Source organism: Pygocentrus nattereri, chromosome 16, assembly GCF_015220715.1.
Source record: "Pygocentrus nattereri isolate fPygNat1 chromosome 16, fPygNat1.pri, whole genome shotgun sequence".
NCBI classification, from domain to species: domain Eukaryota; kingdom Metazoa; phylum Chordata; class Actinopteri; order Characiformes; family Serrasalmidae; genus Pygocentrus; species Pygocentrus nattereri.
This window is the reverse complement of record NC_051226.1, coordinates 839,638-844,637: the sequence shown is the minus strand read 5'-3', so window position 1 is coordinate 844,637 and position 5,000 is coordinate 839,638. Positions and strand designations below refer to the sequence as shown.

The 5,000-nt window shown below is 46.2% G+C and overlaps 1 protein-coding gene across 6 annotated transcripts in view; it reads left to right on the top strand.

Moving 5' to 3' along the window:
• The window catches only part of arhgap24 (Rho GTPase activating protein 24), a 255,642-nt gene that overhangs the window by 193,364 nt on the left and 57,278 nt on the right, over positions 1–5,000 (top strand). The window contains exon 1 of one of the 6 annotated variants that reach the window (XM_037545999.1): positions 659–934. The exons of the other annotated variants lie outside the window; for them this stretch is intronic. The gene's annotated coding sequence lies outside the window, so the exon portion shown is untranslated. Of the gene's footprint in view, positions 1–658; positions 935–5,000 lie in introns of those variants that run through there. 6 annotated transcript variants of the gene reach the window in all.

Sequence of the window (5,000 nt, the reverse complement as noted above, 5' to 3'; positions counted from 1 at the left end):
GGGACGCCTGGTTCCCATCACCTCCACTGTGAGGAGCTTTTAGAGGGAGACGTCTGGTTCCCATCACCTCCACTGTGAGGAGCTTTTAGAGGGGGACGTCTGGTTCCCATCACCTCCACTGTGAGGAGCTTTTAGAGAGGGACGTCTGGTTCCCATCACCTCCACTGTGAGGAGCTTATAGAGGGGGACGTTTGGTTCCCATCACCACCACTGTGAGGAGCTTTTAGAGGTGGACGTCTGGTTCCCATCACCACCACTGTGAGGAGCTTTTAGAGGGGGACGCCTGGTTCCCATCACCACCACTGTGAGGAGCTTTTAGAGGGGGACGTCTGGTTCCCATCACCTCCACTGTGAGGAGCTTTTAGAGGGACGTCTGGTTCCTATCACCTCCACTGTGAGGAGCTTTTAGAGGGGGACGTCTGGTTCCCATCGCCTCCACTGTGAGCGGCTTTAAGCCTGAAGCGCTTAAAGATGCAGGAATTTTGAATTTTGGGTGAAGCTGCCCTTCGAGCCGTGACGTGCCCCGCAGGTCTTCAGCGGCGTCAGTTCAGCCTCGGACTGGTCCTGATCTGTTGACCGCGTCTGGTCAGGGAACCTCCCCGCGCGCGCTCGCTCTCTCTCTCTGACGTCACAGAGGGGCGGGAACGGCAGCCTCGCGGAGCTGCTCGCGCACACACAGTCAGCAGTGACAGCTGATTGCAGCTCGCGCGCGTTCTCACGGCCGCCAGCGATGGCTCACGTGACGAAATGAGAGCGCGCGGGTATGCGCGTGTCCCTCTCAGGTGCGTCCCGCGCGGTCTTCTCTCCCTGCGAAGTGGAAATCGGCGCTCTGACGTCATCGGCTTTTGAAACAGATGACGCGGATCTGAACGGCTGTCCAGCTGACTGACCTCCGGGACGGACCCTGACGGCTTTTCGGGACCGTTTGAAGCGGGTAATGTAGCTCAGACGCCGGTTCTCTTAAAACGGGGTGGTTCTTCAAGGGTTCTTCAGAAAAGGCAATGCTTAAAAAACCCATAGAAACCATCAAGAGTGTCTGCTGGTTCCTGATGGTTCTGTAATGTGTTTTGTCTTTTTTAATGGGATGATGTCACAGTGGTTTAACAGGTGACATGCATTCGATGTTCTGCAGGAACCTAGTGGTCTCTATTGGAAGCCATTAAGCTCTTTCCATTAGGAAAGAATTAGGTTTTGTTCCTGTGTAGAACCTTTTTGAAAATGGTTCTGCGTGGCTCTGAAACAGCTCCTCTGCTGTCAGTGTCAAGCTTGTAGCAATAGAGGAACCCTTTTGGTCCTGGAACCATTTTCAATAAAGGTGCTGTATAGAACCGTATTCACCATCAACCTGAAGAACCTTTTCACCACGCAAAGTGGGTTCTATTGTCACAAGCTTGACACCAACCATAGAAGAACCCTTTTTGGTGCTATATAGAACCAAACGCAATCAATTTGAAGAAGGATTTCACCACGCAGAGAACTATTAGAGCTTGAAGTGGCTCTGTATAGAGCTCATGGATCTAAATGGAACCATTCCTGTACTAAAGAACCTTTTGAAGAACCATCTTGTTTTAGAGAGTGTACAAACACAGAGCTTAATCAAATTTAACTGTGAGAGACTGCAGGACTGGAACCTCGCCCTCTGAGTTTAAACAGAGCTTAGTGTCTGGAATGAGCGCATGTGAGAATTCCATGAGTGAGAATTCAGTGTGAGAGAATTCCTCGTGTGAAAATTCCTCGTGTGAAAATTCCGTGTGTGGAATGCTGTTTGGAATGTACACTCAACCTGGGAACCTAGTGGTTTCTATTGGAAGCCATTAAGCCCATTTCCATTAGGAAAGAATTAAGTTTTGTTCCTATATAGAACCTTTTTGAAAATTCCTTGTGTGAGAATTCCTCGTGTGAGAATTCCATGTGTGGAATGCTGTTTGGGATGCATTTGCATAGCAGTGCACACTCAACCTGGAAACCACTCACAGCCTCATGCTGGGACACCTGGCTCTGTTTGTTCTTGTGCTGAACTGGTGCCGGATTATTAAGGCTCACCTGCCGGCTGCTGTTAATGAGCTCAGGGAGATCAGGAGATTAGGATTAGGAACGGGAAAATGTGAACCAGAGGCTGGTGAATGAGAAGCGACTTCAGCCTCGTAAAAAGTCGAACGTTGAGGCGTTTTGGTAGAAACTGTTCTACTTGTGTGGAAAAGTTTCCTGCCGGAGATGCGAGAAAAGCAGCAGTAGGCGATCCGAAGCTGCCGAAGAGCAAAGTCTGCGAATGTCGTTTATATGATATTTTTTATCCTAGACCAGCACATCAGCGCACGCGGAGACACGTTTACAGCCAAGATGGATAGGAAGTGTTGAGGCTCTCAGGGCGGTTTGAGTTTTGTTGAAAGGACAGAATGACCCTCCAGAACATTTAGGCTTCCAGTCCTGGTTTAGGGTGACTGACGGTGGCTCTACTGGCTGTTCTTATCATTAGACCAGCCTCATCAAAACTCCAGAAGTGATCCGTCTCTCCGCAAACGTCATTCTCACGTACGGTAAAGTCACGCCTAACATCTAAATGCTCATGTCGATGTTTGGAACCTGACAGGAATAAATGAGGCTGCTTGTTGTGCAGCTCCTCCAGCTCCTCCGGCTGCTCTGGCTCCTCCGGCTGCTCTGGCTCCTCCAGCTCCTCCGGCTGCTCCAGCTCCTCTGGCTCCTCCGGCTCCTCTGGCTCCTCCGGCTCCTCTGGCTCCTCTGGCTCCTCCGGCTGCTCTGGCTGCTCCGGCTCCTCTGCTGGCATGAGGATCGATGGCCCTCTGTGAAGAGGATGATTAATACTAGAGCCTCGAGAGCTGGTCAGTGTTCTGCTGGGGTGCCTGGTGGAACCGTCCTGCTATCAGAGGGGGTTATTAATCCAGGGGAGATGGATATGGGGCACAGATGGGGTCACGCAGGAGCACTGAGGGGGTGTTTAAAGGTGCCACGGAGCAAGAAGAACATCAGATTCATGTTCTTGTCCAAGTGAGAACCCAGACAGGGTTTAAACTTTTCTAGATCACTGTACCAGATCCAGCAAACTTCCGTCATGTTCTATACATAGGTTCATTTATAAGAATCTATGTATATGGTTGTCTACAGAACCTTTTTGAAAAGGGTTCTACATAGCACCAAATAGGTTCTGTTACTGCTGTTACAGTGTTGAGCTTGAAACAATAGAAGACCTTTTTTTGGTGTTATACAGAACCACATACAACACATTCTCATCAAACCAAAGAACCATTTCACCATGTAAAGAACCTTTTAATCATAAAAAGGTTTCTTTGGCTCTATGTAGAATCATGAACACTCAAAGAACTCTTGCTTGCTTAAAGGGTTCTTTGCAACATGAGTGTGTTCTTCAGATTGGAGAACATGCTGTGGATGCTTCTATATACGCACTGAAAAAGATGATTCTTCAAGGGTTCTTTAGTAAAGAAAATGGTTCTACATAGAACCATAAACAATCAACAAACCCTCTGCATGATAAAAGGGTTCTTTGCAAGGTGAAAGTGTTCTTCACATTTGATGGAGAGGGTGCTGTAGATGGTTCTATGTTGAACCTTTTCAGTTCTAAAAAGGGTTCTTCTGTTGTAACAAGCTTGTCCTCATAACAATAGAAGAACCCTTTTCGGTGCTATATGGAACCATATCAATTCTCAATCAAACTGAAGAATCCTTTTGTGATAAAAAAGAACTGATTGTGTTCATATCTAGAACCATTTTCTTTACTAAAGAACCCCTGAGGAACCATCTGTTTTGAGAATGTAGAATCTTTTTGAGAAGGGTTCTATATAGCACCAAAAGGGTGCTTCTATTGTTACAATGTCAAGCTTTTGGTACTGAATAGAACCACATACAATACATTCTCCATCAATCTGAAGAACAATTCATGATGCAAAGAACCCTTTAAGCATGACTCTATATGGAACCATTTCCTTTAATAAAGAACCCTTGAAGAACCATTTTTTAAGCATTTACCTTTGCAGAGAACCAGTGTGCTGATATAATGGAAATTTACATCACAACAGTAAAACAAGTGCAGGATGTTCTACAGCCGTGTAGAACATGGTTCCGCGAGCCAACTCGGTAAGCTGCGGAGATCTAAGTTATGGAACGTTGTAAAAACACTGGTGTGTCAGCGTCTCCAAGCCGCTGGGCCTCGGGTGAGAGAGAGGAGCAGACAGAGACTCGGAGGAAGACGAGGCTAAAGAGAACAGCAGAGGCCAAGGCTGATGAAGCTCATTTAGAACGCAGAACATTGTGTTCGAGTCAGTCAGTCCTGCTGGGTCGTGGGTTTCTGCGCCTGAAAGCGCCGAAGCACTGGGATTACGGAGATCCCTGAAGCAAAGAAAGCAGAGCTTAGAACAGAGAGAGGAACGCCGCTGCCGAGCAGGAGTCAGCGGAACGTTTAGAGAGGCTGGTTTTAACTAGCTGGTTCCAGCTGTGTAACAATTAGGGGAGCAGGTTCTAGATTCTGGATCATAGACTGTAGATTGGCCGTCATCAAAACTTCATATATATAAGCGTTAAAAAAGATGGTTCCTTAAGGGTTCTTTATTAAAGGAGTTCTATATATAGAGAGCCATTTTAAGCTTAGTCGGTTCTCTGCATGGTGAAATGGTTCTTCAAATTGAAGGAGAATGTGTTGTGTATGGTTCTATGTAGAACATTTTTTGAAAATGGTTCCACATAGCACCAGTTTCTGCTGTTATGATGTCATATTTGCAATAGCAGAACTATTTTTGGTGCTGTACACACGAAAAAGAAGGTTCTTTAGTAAAGAAAATTGGTTCTATATAGAACCATAAACATTCAAGGAACCTTTGCATGATTAAAAGGTTCTTCAGATTGATGGAGAATGTGCTAAAGAGGGTTCTTTGAAAAGATGCTTTTTCAATCATTATTTAGCAAGGAACATGGTTCTATATAGAACCATAAGAACACCAAGAACCTTTTGCATGATTAAAGAGTTCTTT